Here is a 15,560-nt window from a genome sequence, read left to right as displayed (position 1 = left end):
ATCTCATCGTTTAAATGCAGTGTATGGATTTAGAGGAATGGAGAAAACAAAGCCAGAGTGTGGCTAGGTCCAAACGCATAATGCAGTTTACTTGTAGAAATTGATTCCATGCACTCAGATCACGGCAGCTGAAAAGCAGCAGGAAGAGGCTTGCATCAATTTGACTGGCAGGAAAGCAAATAAATGTGGCGGCCTCTGAACTTGTGCTCTCCTTCAGGTGAGCACACGCAGGTAATGAGGTCTGGGTGACCATCCTGGGACACCTGCCTGCCTCTGCAGGGCCCTGTGTGCTGAACCCTGGAGGTTAAATGCAAGTCTTGCAATAGTCCTGATGCTTTTTATTACATTTCAAGAATAGAAGTGTAGATTTGTTTTCTTTTCTTTCTTTAAATGGCACTGAATGTATTTGGGGTCATGCATCCCTTTTTGAAAACAGTTCTTTCTTTGTCTGCACAGCTTTACTAATATTTTTAGATTTCTACAACATTGCAGGCTTTGGGGACTTGGGGATTTTGCAAATACATACTACTTGCTGCTGAAAGACAAGAGTGCTGTTCAGAAAGCGTTTTCTTTGGCAGCTCCAGCCTGCAAAGTGACTTGAAGTGTTTAGGCCAGTTGCGATTAGGGGCTCTCACACCTGGAGTGGTGCAGTGGCCATGTTTTAATAGCAAAAAAACAAACCCCAATGCATGGAACAGCTTTACCAACGTTCACACATCTCTCTCAAGCTCTCAGCCAAATTTGAAGTGAACCTGCGTTCATTTATGGGTTTGGGTGGAAATGGAAACTATGTCAAGGTCTTTGGTTTGAGTTGAAAGTCAGCCAAACTTAAGGTTTTACTATGCGGTAACTCTAGCAGCCAGAAAAATACACACAGAGGCAAACCTCCCGTTGTGAGGCTGCACAGACCCCCCTCAAAAGCTGTATTTGACTAAAGGCAAGAGCACGACTTGCCATAACTCCCCTTTCACTGGGCCTGTTTGGAGCTTTGGTGTCTGGATCTCGGTGCATCTCAGCGTTAGCAGCCAGCCTTCAAGGAGCTGGCTGCGTTAGCCCCAGCACACGTTAGAGCAGCCTGCAAAGTACTTTCAGGACTTCCTTTGCTTCTGGTGCTGGTGAAGGACCTGTAGGGTTTGAGGAAATGGCAGGCACCTATCTCCCATTTACCTTCATGTGCCCCTGGGTCAGGGTCCAGGGAGCACCCACCAAATTACTCCCGTAAGAGGGTGAGCAGGACTTGGCTTGGGCATAAATCTGTGCTGGCTTGAGCATGAGTCAAATTTCACTGAATTCAGTGAAATTTCTTGCAGTTCAGTTTAGTTCTTCAGTTCAGTTCTTGCAGTTTTGATATATTTTAAGAGAGACTTTATTCTGTGCACATCTCACTACTACAACAAGAAGTCTGGATATGTAGTTGTATTTTCTGTTGGGTCTGGGCACATGTTCCCAGAAACACGGTAATGAAAGCAACAAGGACATGGGAGCGCAGAATATCAGAACCACCAAACGACGCCTGCAACAGAGGGTTGCTCCTGAATTGTTGCGTGCGTTATTGATATTTTTAAAAAACTGTTCTTTTTGTTAGCTATAGTACTATAGTTAGCAATATAGTACTTAATCAAACTAAGGGCAGAAGGTCAAGCATTGATCACACATTACTGATCATGACATCTGCTGACGTTTCCTGAGAATGTAATTCAGCGTACTATTAAAGCCTACTTGCTATTAACATGCTTGAGAGGATGTGAAAAAAGGTTCAGCACATTCATGTTTGGAAAGCATAATAAAATGTGTTATTGTCAGGAAAGCCCACACTAGAGCAGGAGTCAGAGAATGCTACATTTGCTATTCTGTATGTATAATAAATAGCTGGTTAGGTATGTTACAGCTGAACTGTGAAATGTCAGTTTTTATTAATGAAACAGATAGTGCAGAAGGAATGATGAAGACTGACTGGCTGTGCATTGCAAGCGGCTGGCTGGGGGTAGTGCTTTTCAGAACAAGTACGATCCAATCTGAGGATGTACACTGGTTGCAGAATTTGTGATTCGGGGAAAAATGCAGATTTAGGGCTTGTGATACAGAAAGGAAAGAACATAAAAGAGCTCTTAAGTCGGAAATAAAGGATGTAATTCACAGCCCATTGAAATCAGTGGGAATCATCTCATCTCAGTGGGCACTGGATTAAGCCTCAAAAGGATTGGAGCAACATAGTGTTATTCAAGGAAATTTCCGTTAGTACCAGAGCGTGAGAGCTGAGGTGTTCGAAATGAGAGTGCTTTGGAGTGAGCCGAGGCACAGCCACAGGCACGTGATGGCGGTCTGAGTCTCCTTCACTTCTTCTCAGCTTGGGCAGAGTTCAGAGTAAGGCATGCCAGTTATGACAGGATCCAGCATGGCCAGAGCACTGAGGTGGACCTACCCAACTGCCTCTTGGAAGTGAGAATGTCCAAAAGGTTTCACAGTCTTTAAAACTTTATTTTATTAGAACTCCAAATTGATACATGACAACAGGGGAATACTTTAAACAGAGAGAACTCAGATGTGCTTGATGAGACAGAACCAATGAAAGGCTGGCAAGCAAACTTACCCTTAGCCTGCCCTGTCCTTGCTGAGGATGAAAGGGTGACCTTTTCCCTCCAGCTTTGCTTTTTAGTCTATCAGCTTTCATTTTCTTTCTAGGTTGCAAAAACTCCACCATTTCTTTGGATAGACCTTTGCAGACTCTTCAATCCCTAGAGAAGTTTTCTTCTATCAGTCACTTTTTGAGGCTCTGCTTTTGGGGCTGTGTCCTGCAGTCCCCTCTGCACTTCTCAGGAGTGCTCTCGGTCTGCGCTCGGGTTCCAGACTTCCTGTACACCAGGGCTTCCCCCTCAGCCCAGCCCAGCGTCTGTGCCGGAAGGCTCTCCCGTGTCCTGTGTGCTTACTTGCTCTTCAGTAGCGTTTACTGTCGTCACTTCTTGCAAACAGTTCCTCTTGAACCAGCTTGCAGCAGGAAGGAAAATGTAAATACTTTTTTTCTCTGCTGCTCACCAATCACAGTCACTTCAGCAGAGTATACTCTATACGCTGACTGACTGTAGCCAGTGAACAAACAAACCGTAAGCATCAGACGAGGCTTTCCAGTGGGTGTATGTTTGAAACATATGTTAGGTGAAACGTCATAGAAAAAGTAGAAGACTGTGGTTCAGTTCTCCCTCGGTGCGCTCCCTGACATGATACACCCTACTTGCGTAGGAATGTGTGCGTCAAGTGCTTTGTTAATAGAAGCCAGTAATGTGGTTTTCCTGTATTTACAGATCACTTTGGTTTTACGATGGCAAGCACAGAGCCATTCCCAGTTTAGGGATAATCCCTCTTGTTGCTTCTGTTTCTGTATTGCAAGTGCTAATAGATTCCACACGCAACTGTGTCATTACTGGGGTGTCGTTGGTGTGGAAGTGTTGTGCCACAGGTGAGAGATGCTGTTGATCCTTATGTGTTTCAAATGTTGAAGCTAAGGAAACTGAGTATCTATGAGAAATGGACTGTGGTGTAATTTCATTTGTCACAAGATGGATTGTTTCCTTTTCTGTTCTGGGTAACTTTCTGATAGTTGCCAAGTGTCTTTTATGGATATTGTATGTGCAAGCATAACATTGATAGTGACCACCAGATTATTGCCAAGAGCAATAAAAATCACAATTCCGCTTAGATCTGATAAGTAATGTCTACGCCATATCTGTCAGTGAGAAGTCTCCTGTAGCCAAAGGCTGTCTGAGAGTCCGGTGGGTACCACTGTGTACCGCTGCCCTTAGCGATAGCAGAGCAGTCTTAGCTTTACTCCCCACTCTTCTTGTTTCAAAAGTGGCATTTCTCCAACTGGTGCTGAGAAAGCAGAACCACAATTGTTAGCTGATCGCAACATTTTTACAAGAACCACGAGACAGCAATCTGAGGAATGATGGCATGTCAGTACGTCCACTGGTATGTGTGCACTGGGTCAGAGACCAGGGTGTGGAATAACGTACTAATCCTAAGTAAGATCCATGCCATTTTTTGGTAAGTTACGAAACTGTCTACCCTTAAGTATGTCATCATATAGGGCATATATGGCATATAGCTGTGATATTAAGCATGGCAGGCTTAGATGGCTGGTACTGAGAGCTGAGGGTACACTTTGCTTATGTGTACTCTTTGCAGGTTTTCTTCCAGATTAAGAGAAAACAAGCAAGCAATGGCCTTTTAGGGGTGGGTGGAAAAGGGCAACAAATCATCAGATCTCACTAGGCTGCATGACTTTCAAAGAGAAAGGAAATAATGAGCTTAAGCTGAAATAAATGATTTTTATATTTTTTCTGGAGAAAATTTTCAAGTATGCAGAGGGAGTGCACAGTGTCTGAGCTGCCAGGACTGTCAGTGCGCTGACAGCTAATATGACTAAATGAGATCAGCCCACCTATCAGAGCGTCAGGAAGGGTTCAGAGATTGCTTAAGATAAAACGAGTGGTAAAGAAATGAAGTACAAGAGCTTTCTTCTTTTAAGGTACAGTAGGCACACAAATCCCATTATTTGCTAATAGGATTTTGCACACACCTCTCCCTCACCACTTTGCAACTCATTTGAACTGCTCATACTGTTCGAAAAATGTCCTCTTTGGTTGTCACTGGTGGGACATCCATTTGATTTACTTTGCTGCATGTAAGTTAGTCAGAAGAATGAGGAGAAATGGCTCTCGGTGTTTTCAGCAGATATTTGGATTTTTCTCCTTACCTATATTTCAGGTACAGAAGTACATATACTTCAGGACAGAGGTATTTGGTGTGTTTTTGGTTTTTTGTTTTTTGGTTTTTTTTTTTTTTTACGAGGTTTCAAGTCTAAAAGTCTGAGAAGAGAGTGCATGGGTCCCCCATCTTCCATCATTCTGTGCGCTCATGAATCTGTCACTGAAAAATAGGGAGCAATGAATATTATTTTACAAATGGGTTCAGACTTACATTAAATATTCAAGAGGTTTCAAATGAGCTCTAATGTATTTAAATGCAGTTTTATCCATGTCATTTTTGTCTGCGCTGTAAGGCACGTTGCCATGTTCTTCATATGGTCTGGCAGATGTATCTGCAGCCATAGGATAGATGCATATGAAAAGGTGAAATGATTAGTTCCTATGCAAGTAACATGATTTGCTTTTCAGTAAGTTGCACTGAATGCTCAGATAGTCTCATACATAGAAACTTTCAGATGTGAGCCTCACTGTATTTTTAGTCCTTGAAAATCTTTTGGTTACAGCTTGGATTTCCCTTTAAGTGGCCAAATTAATACAGTACCTTCCAGATGTCTGTGTAGTCTCCGTGCTTGGAGGAGGTATCCTTGACCTATAATCCTTCTCTGCTTGCCAGGCCTAGATGAGATGGCTCTGCTGCAAAGCCGTCGCTACAAATCGTCCTTGACTTCAGCAGAGGCAGGCCGTTCTGCCCTCCCTCGTTCCTGCGAGGGGACTGCCAGGACTGACAGAGTTGCGCTGTTCTAGGAGACCCGAGAGCTGAACCAATCTCAGCTCCTTCCGTTTGGGTGTGATGTGAGCTTTGTCGTGGTTTTGATAATTGCCACAGTACTCTAGATGAGGACAGAGCACCTTTCCTGTGAATCCATAGAAAACATCTAGGGGGGGTAATGAATTTAATCTGATGCCTGCTTGTTATTCTTAATCAAATCCTTCCAGGCTGGGAAGGAAAGTTTTGCAGAGGATTGTGGCACCAGTTAGTTTTACATGGCTAGAAGAGCTATACTAAAGAAATCTGTGATGAGTCTTGACAGAGTTACTAAGCATCAATTTCTTCCAATTTTTATTTTGGCAAGAAAAAGTATGAGCAGTTTGCAGAGCCAAATGTAGCCTCTCCTGATGCTGCCAGATTGTTTTGACCTCACTTAATTGGGCTTGAGCGAGGAACAGAAGCGTGTGGAGACAGCATGGCCACTGTTTGGTTCCTTCGGCTTCTTCTTTTAGCGCTCTTCACAGTTTTGCAGTGAAAAGGTTCCTGATTGACAAATAAAACCTTTAGGCCCCAAACCAACTGGGTGCTGGGAGCTGCTGAGCTGGAGGCGATACCTGCTCCCGTGACATGCCCAAGCTAACGTGGCGTTTCTCCCGCGAAGGCAGTGCCCGGGGGCTGAGAAGGGGCCTGGAGCATCATTTAAACATTAAACTGAACTTTTGAAGGGAAAAACAGCCAATATAGTATGTCCAACACGTTTGGACTGCCCCGGCCTGCTCTGTAGGGTGTCGGGAGAAGATGGCACCAGCTGTGTGCTAAAGCAGTGTGCTGAGAACCTCCTGCAGGGCAGAAGAACAAGGCCCGGCAGCCGAGCTCGCTAAAGCTCTCGTCCTCATTGCTCACGAAAGGCCGCTATTTCCTGGCTATCCAAAAGTGATTAAAAAAAGTCTCCCCTCCCCCCAAAACACAAACACGCGCGCACGCACGCAGACGCTCTGCTTGCCGTTGTCTGCCAGAAGCAGAAACATGCCCCACTTGAAATCAGGAGACGAATTACTTCAGTAAAGAATCGGCACGTAAGCGTGGCCAGGTCCGTGTTTTCAGAGCAGCCTTTCTGCAGGCTTTCAGAAATACCTTGTTATTACCTTTAGTCATTACCAGTTGGTCAAAATGTGAACAGAGCTGTCAAGGGACTAGAAAGGACTCTATCAGCGTCCTACCAGCATTGTCTCAGGACTTCAGTGCTGTAGGTTTTGATTAAAGCAATATCTTCTGCATTTTTTTCTCTAAATGCTTTACTACCCAAAGTAATAAACACAGATAGATATTCTGGACTCTCTTGTCAAGAACAAAAAAATTTGTGCAATAAAAGTCCACCTTTTAAATAGAGAAACTGCAAAATAGCTCTGCTTTCCAAGTATTATTTAATGGTAATGAAGAGAGCAGAAGATGAGCTATATTGGAAAAGTAATAAAGGCCAAGTTGCTGTACATGACATCTAATTTCTGTATCAATTGATTCACCTGCTATTGATGTACTACTGTATTTATATACCCTGCCCCCAAAAATGAAACATTAGGTATGGCAAACAGTTCGTCCTTGCTGAACAGCAGTGTAGTTATAGTCTGTGCTCTCTTCCGATTACCCTGCTAATAGGATAGCGTAAGCAGCATTTCCCCCCCCCAGTCTGGAAATAACTATATGCAATTAGAGTTGTCTGCATACCTGGCTAAAGAGCCTGAAAGCACAAGACAGCAGCTTTGTGCAGAGGCTGTGATAAGCTCTGTGCACTGAGAGGGGAACGCGTTGCAGTCTGTGTGTGCATTTCAAGTGGGGTTCTCAAAAGCCCTCGATGTCGGCCTTGCTCTCACCGAGGTCACTGGAAGCGGTTAGGTCACCACTAAAAACATCTACAAAATCCCATCCTTCCCCTATAAAATGAGGATAGAGGGCTGCATGGCTGAGGAGAGTTTTGTTCCTGGGTCACTGGTGAAAATACGATTCAAATCCTTTCGAACTGACAAGTCATCCCTAGGTGACAGCTCTCAGAGAGTTCGTGGTTTCACTCTAGCATCTAGTGGATAGTACAAGTTGACAGGAAATCCTGTTAAGTGCTACCAGACAATTTCTCTTCCTGGCAATCTCCGCAAAGAAGCAGGGGTTGAAAAGGAGCTCATGAGCATGAAGCTTAAATATCTCTCTCGCTGCTAGGTTATCATGGAGGTGAAACTAAGGCATATTACTAGGCAACGTGAGGGCAGCTTGGCTTACTGATGAATCTGCTTTGCAAATAAACAGTGACATCTACTTATCAGACTGTCCCACTGACATCCGTCACACGAACCAGGATCACTTAGCTTTCTAACTGTAAGAAACGTGATCATTTTTTACCCCTCATGTGCTCCCACTTCTGTTACAATTGTACCAGAAGTAATTTTCCTACATGTCAAAGTTATATGCCCATGACAGAGGCAGGTATGGTTCAAGTCTAAGTGAGGAGCGCGTGCAGTCAGGGAACTTTGACCATGTCACATGTCAGAGAACAGGAGGAGGGATAACTAAAACTCGTCCCTTTGGCTGCTGCAGTAAGTCCAGCCTGTCCCTGAGGTCGGCGTGATGGTATGTAACGATGTTGTTCTACTCCAAATGTACTCACAGTTCTAGCAAATGTAGTAGCTGCTGCTATAAGGACCAAAAAGTAAGTATTTCAAAATACCAACATTTAATCTGTCATCATTAATTTCCAAATCCGTATTCTAAAGAGATGAAAGCAGGAGGCGCATATTTTCTGAAACCAGAAGGCCACTGAACTGAGTTTGCTTTAAAAACTTCTACCAGGGCTTTCTAAATCAGCCTGCGAAATAGCTGATCAGACAATACTACATCCAATTGCATTCGCCTCACGTGGCTGTGGATGTTAGAAACTGACTTTTGGCCAATGAAAAACTTGAGGCTGCTGTAACGAGGGCTTCGTTAGAAAGGCACAGGTAGATTTTAGCCCTGCCTATGCTGTTCAGCATCTGGCATTTGCTGAGAAATTATAGGCTTCTGTGTTTAGATGTCTAGATGCTATGCAATGTTTCATAGCTTACTGAGGAACAATTTTTTTTTCAGCTCAGGAGAACAAATAGCTTACATTGGCTTGTTCTGTCAAATTCAAGCTGACACAGTCGCTCTGTAAGAACATCCATATTTCCAGTATATTTATGACCAAATGTTTCAGACACCACAGCTAGAAAATGTAAAATAATTCACTTAAAAGACAACACAAATGGGATGCATTCCAGCTTGGGGCTGGTGGAGGTTACAGGAGATTATGTACGGACATATGCAGCTAGCAGTGCTGCTGGTCTAGCAAAAGGATAAGAAAAGGCCTTTAAATAGCCTGGAATATTTGAATAACCTAGAAAGGCATAAATAGTTTTAGAAACAATGGATTGGGAATATCAAAGTGAAACGTGTCACTAGTCCTGTGCAGAGGCCAAGATTGGTGGGAGGAACAGAAAGCGGCTCTCAGGATGGCCTTCAGCATTTCTCATGCAGTTTTTTGTCCTCATCTGGCATAAAAAGCACAGACCTTCTCTGCTGCCCACGTACTTCCGTCACTTCCGTGCTGGGTAGCAGGCGGGTCCCCCTGTACCTTTACACACCTCCCTGCCACTCAGCATTGCCAGAGGAGCTTGCTCAAGCTTTACATGCTGCAGTGAGTTTTGGCCATCGTAACTTCATTAGGTGTGCTGACAAACATTACTAATTTAAAATTAAAAAATACATATTTTTAAGAGATACTCAAGCTAATCTGGACAACTTTAAATATCTTTCAAATTGCAAAGGAAGAAATGCTGTTTTTAACAGTTGATCTATGCACAGCTTAAACACCAATACGATTACTGTAATTAAGGTCGTGTTTCCTAACAGAATAGCTATTTTAATATACTACTTACTATGGATTTAGTTATAGTAGCATTGCTTTAATTTTTAGCCTTGCAGGAATGAGCAACACTTCTATGTGTATTTTTATATACCAATAGAGGGAGATATATAGCTCTGACTTTATGGATGTAGTGAGGCAGCCCGGTATGTGTATACATATAAGGCTGAGACCCACAAAGGCAGCTGAATATGCTTGATTTTGATAAAAGGCTGGTGCCTAAATGCTGTGGTATCATGTAGGCCATCTAGAAATGCTTCTCGTCTTGTACAGAATGTGGAAAGTTCTCATCACCACCGCCACCAGTGAAAAACAGTGGGTTTTCGTGTTGGATGCAGAGAATTGTTACAAAGACAGTTTATGTATCCTTTTGCTATCAACAGCACACATGCTCTGTGCTCTGCAGCATGTCATCAAATGCTTTAGTTAATTACTCACTAATTATAACACTGTTGAATGGCTACACTGTGGCAACCATATAATTACGGAGCGTAAAGTACTGAGCACTTGCAAGACTGAGCATATTGACTGATTACAATAAATCCCCTGCTTATTGTTGATATTCTTCACCTGCTTAACATTTGTAATGTTTGCCTATCGTACCCTCAAACTCAGAGCGATATATGAAGTGTTAGTAGTAGAAGTTAATTGAAGTTAAAAGCAGGTAAGCTGTATTGAAATGGTAATGTATAATGGGAAATGTACGTTGAAACAGAAAGCCTGGAAATGGCCCCTCGCGTCTGCCGGGGCATGGTATTTCCCGCACACCCGCCGCCTGACTGCCCCCGCCCCGAGGCAGGCAGAAGAGGAATGGGCCACGGATGTTTTACAAATACAACGTGGTGGGTCGAAGTCTCAGGGCAGCTCACAAAAGATGGGAAGGAGTTCAGCTGGTCTGTGCTTCCCGGCCCCCAACATCACCAGCGAGGGAAGTCATTCAGAGAGCTGCTGGAAACTTTGCCAGCTGCTGGGTGGGAAAGGGAGGCCCTGGCGCTGCCCGGGGCGCCTGAGCCCTGCCTCACCAGCCGCTTGCCCATCGCGGGCGGGCGGCTAGCGGACGATGCGCAGCTAGCTGCCTTGGGTTATGCCTCCCAAACGTGCTCTTACAACCCAGGAAATGTCAGATACCATCTTAGGGCAGTTTCCTAGGCTGGTTTATGTTTGCTGGTACAAAGTAGAAATAAAGATCTGCAGCTACCCTTTTTTATGTTTAAGGAAAAAAAATCCAGCCTCAGGACAAAGTATTTTTCTCCTTGTACTTCTCACAAATCATTGTTCTGACCCCTGAAAATACACTGATGTTCAGGAGCTGAGAAAATGCATACTGAGCTGTCACTGCCATTCATATCTTACACCGTAGCTCCAAGAACGAGATACAAAGCTGCTCAGCAAAACACACTAATTCATTAAAACTCAGTGAAAGCCTTGCTCGCGCGTGCTGCTACAAGTAGCTCTTGCTTTGTTCTCGGAATGGAATGGCAAAGCAGGAAATGTCTGATCAAAGAGTTTTCAACTTCATATTTAGGAAAGTGAGTCACTCGGAGTTTGTGTGGCTCTTCATTCACTAACAATGCCACCTGCCACCTGCCGTATGTGCTCGGAGGAAAGCTCAGTGATCGTCATGTGCAGAATATCTAAGTAGTACATAGTCATCCTTTCAGTTCCAAGTAAATGTAAAGTTCTTCCCACAACGACAAACCTTTTTTTGTAGTGTGCTGTGCTAGTTCCTTTCCTGTGAATAGAGGTTGACTCTCAGAGCAGCCTTGCCTTTTCTCTGTATTTGTTAAGAGCTCTGGAAGTTGACAGGAAGCCTACAGTGTCTGTGTGGGCTATTAGTGTGAAAGGACTGACAGTGTACTTCGAAGCTTCTGTCTTTATTGTTGGCATTCATTATCAAAAAGAATAAAATGCTTTAGCAAGATGTGACAAATTAATGCCATATGGCAGATTGCAACAATTGGTGGGTCCAGATTTGGAATATACTATGAAAAAGATAATGCTGGTGTAATTACACGCAACTCCAGACAGTGGTGTAACTGAACTTTGGTCATTTTTGTGCCCATAGTAAAATAATAACAATAATAATCCAGCAATAGAATATCACCCCATTCTCCACTCAGCATTGTCTTAGAAGTGTAACGGCCGGTAATGCGTCTGCAGTCTGTACATTTTTCTTGAGTGTTTGGTTTGTTTTGGAAATGTTCCATTCCTCAAACATCATATAACCTTCAGTGTGAATGAAAGCTTGGACTGGAAGAGGTTCAGAACACAACAAGGAGGGCATTTACGGCTTTTCAATGCCTGTTGAGAGTGATAGACCTGTAGATTCTTCTGGGGACAACATATGTAAAATGTGTAGATATTTGCTAAGATATTTGGTATATTTATTTGAAAAAGTGGGTTACTAAAAAAGCTGACTCCAAAGAGACAGCAAAAAAGCTCATCACTCTTTATTCTGTATCCTGCCATAGCCTGGTTCCACCCTTTTGGGCAGGGGGTGGGTTGTCTGAATTCAATTACATATTTTGGATTGTTGTAACTGAGCCTGATTCTGGCAAATCTGCTATGACTGTTACAAGAGCAAGTCTTTGAGATACTGTCTGTCTTTGAATGTTTTTCTCATTCAAACAAGCATTTCCTTTGTAATTCAAAAACAATTCATCTTTAGGATAATTTCTGTACACGCATTTCTTCAACATTCCCAGAGTCATACCAGGGGCGAATTTGACCCCTTTCTTTTCAGTTAGTGTGACTCTTAGAAAAATAGGACTCATTAGCTTTAAAGCTCCTTTCGTTTTGTGAAGATATGGCCTTGAGAACATTGCCAAGAAAAGACCAGGTTATAAGCTGCAAAAAGAAGAGGCCAAACAGGTTTCACTTGCCCATTCTTGTGCCTTCGTATTTCAAGCATTTTAGGTAGTCTCATGTGAAATTTAGACCTGCTGTTCACCCATTAGACCTGCTGTTCACTTTTCCTCCTTCCAGACTCTTTTTGGTCCTTAGAAGCTCTTGTGAACCCGAGTCTTGGACAGTTTCCCTAAACTTGGGTGCAGGGAGTTCAGATCAGGGGACACAGGGGAAGCTGCTGCATTGCAACCCTGAGCAGACCAATGTGGAGCACTTTGGTGGGAATAGTGGGGCCCTTTAGCATGAGGCCAAGTCACATTTGGAAAGCATCACATAATAGCATGGGGTCAATCCAGTACTACTGCAATAAATAAGAGCTTTGTAATTCATTCCCATGGATTAGCCAACAACACGTAGAAGAAGTAAGAACACTAGACCAAAACACTGCTTCTAATCCCTGCTCCATGAAATGTGGATGTCGGTCAAGTGTTGTTATGAATTCTGAGAAGTTTAGTGGTCTGAACTTTTACTAATTACAGAGTTCAGAAAAGAAGGCTGCTCTTGTAAAGAAAGGAGCCAGAGGCCTATGTGATGTAAATCTGCAATTTCATTGCCTTCAGCAGAGCCAAGCAGGGTTGTACTACATCACAAAATATGATGGGAAGTGATCAACAAATAATGGGAAAAGAATAATCGTAACCCCTAAAAAGCCCTATCAGCTTGCAAAAATCTCAGTGACGCCTATGCGAATCGTAACGGCATAGGTCTGACCCTATGGCTGAGAGCACTTGTGATAGGGTTTAGCCTCTACGTTCTAATTAACCCTGAACTAGAAAAGGCATCTGTGTTAGAAAGGTGATGGGTAATTTGGCCATGGGCGCTGGCAGTTCACTGCGGCCCAAGCCCTCCACACAGCAGTGCTGGGGAATGAGCGGAGGCAGCGGGGAGGAACGTGGCCCTTCTTGTGGCATAGAGAGGAATGATTTCCTTTGTGGAGACTTCTTCCTTTAAGTCTGCCAGGGATCATTTGCTGATTTAAAAGAACATTTTACTCTTTGAAAGGAAACAAACAGCAGCTCTGTTTCATCTATATCAAGAGGTACAGCAGCGTGCAAGGGTAGCCAGGTGACAAATAGGCGGCCCGTGCCTGAGCACTCCCGTTGTTAAACGCGCATGCAGAGCTGCACCGTGGCAGGAGATGCGGAAAGCAAATGTTTGTTGCACATGCTCCGTTAGTCCCGTTATCGGCTTTGTAACGAATAAGGAAAAAGGAGCTGTTTTGTGACATAGCTGCTAACGCTAACACACACTGTCATTCATGAAGGAAATTTAATCTTGTGCTTGCAATTTAATTCAGAATTATCCATCCATCATTTCTTCCTCCTCAGATATAAGAAACTGGCTTTGTGCTAAATGCAGCTGTAGGCAGGCGTCTCAGCCGGGTGCTGGGTGCCGGTGGTGACTGCTGGCTGCAGGCGAGGGGCACCGACGGTGCTGGCCCTGCTGCGTGCGGTGCTCCGCACCACGCGCACCGCAGCCTGCAGGCTCGGCAGCAGCCTTCTGTCAGGCGTAAGCCGCTCATCTATCAGACAGACCGGTAACGTTGCAGTGATCCCCAGCTCTCCTGACTCGATAGCCGTAGCGCACCAAAGGTGGGTTAACTCCCGGCCCTTTCCCCCACCCGCTCCCCGCCGCCGCCCCTCGGGCCGGGAGGGTGCTGGGTGCCGGCGCTGCGCAGCCCGCGGCGGGGGCCTCAGGCGGCCGGGCGACGGCACGGTGTCAGGAGCCCCGAGAGGCGAGGAGAGGCGGCTCTGCCGGGGGAGCACAGCGTAAGGTGGTGCTGAGAAAGAGCAGCCTTATGATCCCGCCTGCGCCAGCCAGCAGCCAGGTGCGGTGCTGTATCCCCGAGCTCACGTGCGCGCTGGCACCGGCCCAGGGACCGGCTCGCTCCGAGGCGTGCGGGGAGCGGCTGGGGCTCACCCTCTTCCACTGTATTTTCAAAAGAACTTTTCAACTTTCTGTTTTTGTGCAGTATTTTTCGTGAGAACACGAACCTCGGTTCACAAAAGAATAGGTAAACTGGCTGGGTTGGATGGAATCAACCGTTTCTTCTTGTCTCAAAAGAAATGTTTTTTGATTTGTCTGCAGCTTTGCCTTTTTTCCTTAGCAGATACAGGATACGAGGAAATCTCAGTTTGTTTTGGTTTGACCTGATCGTAATTTTTCAGCTTTCCCTTCCCTTCCCTCCCTCCCTCCCTCCTTTTCCCCTCTGGTGACTCTTCTTCTCTTCTCAGAATCACCCTGTGCTCGTGTCAGGCCTGTGCCTGGAGTTGGCACAGAGCTGGTTCTTCGACCTGCTCGGAGACTTTCTATGCCAAGGGTATTCTTTAATGAGACACGTCTGCCCAGTGACCCAGCTGTGCTCTAACTGAGCTGGTGCAACAGGGCCTTAGGGCAAGGATGGAACAGGCGTACTGTGGTAATCCACATCCTCAGTTACTTTTCACCATGTTCATGTCAGATAAAAATCCTAAACATCCCCCCCCCAAAAAAAAATTCAGACAGCAAAGCCACACTGTAAGCATGCAATCCTCTTGTCGTATTTTCCTTCCTAACAAAGCAGGAATAGGAAGAATACTTCCCTTTAAACCGATTTTCAGTTTGGCACTTGTTTGCTAACTTGTGATAAAAGCTTTAGACTTGCTTCTGTCAGAGAGATCTAGGCTACCTAATGACCTAAAGAGACATAAGATCTCTCTTGCTGTCACTCTGTGCATTTTTCCTTTTGTCCTTTAAATTTGCATAATGATTTTTCATATTTCTGCTAATGAAAACAATCTCAAACTGGTTGAGATACAACTATGTAAAGAACAGAGCCTCTTACAATAGGAAAGGGGGAAAAACATAATAGATGACTGGGCTGTCTTCTTTCATTTTTTGACCTTTAATTGAAAGATTGAAGATAAGTAGTTCCTGGGAGAAAGCAAAAGGCTGATTCACTTAGCCTGTAGCTTCAAGTGAAAAAGCTTCCTGGAAGCCTTGCTATATATTATGAATCATCCTCTTGTCATTCCAAGAAGTTCATAGCCAAGTAAAATGTTAGAAATGGATTGATAGTGGAGTGACGGGCAGTAGGGCCTAAGTGAGAGGTTAAAGGTCTCAAGATAATACATTCATGCATCCCTTAGGATATTTTTGTAAAGCTGATGTTTCTGACCTCCGGAATTCTTGTCTCACTGTATTAGGATTCACTGCTCTCTTAGAATAATGTCATTTTGAAAAGTTCACTTGTTTTATATGAAGTTTT

General features: G+C 44.2%; 1 protein-coding gene across 15 annotated transcripts in view; it reads left to right on the top strand.

Annotated features, from left to right (window-relative positions):
- SEMA6D (semaphorin 6D) overlaps window positions 1-15,560 on the top strand; it is a 606,315-nt gene that overhangs the window by 317,454 nt on the left and 273,301 nt on the right. The window lies entirely within an intron of this gene.

This window comes from Dromaius novaehollandiae, chromosome 10 (assembly GCF_036370855.1).
Source record: "Dromaius novaehollandiae isolate bDroNov1 chromosome 10, bDroNov1.hap1, whole genome shotgun sequence".
Classification (NCBI taxonomy): Eukaryota; Metazoa; Chordata; class Aves; order Casuariiformes; family Dromaiidae; genus Dromaius; species Dromaius novaehollandiae.
The sequence above is the reverse complement of the archived record's forward strand: the minus strand, read 5'-3'. Positions and strand labels throughout refer to the sequence as shown.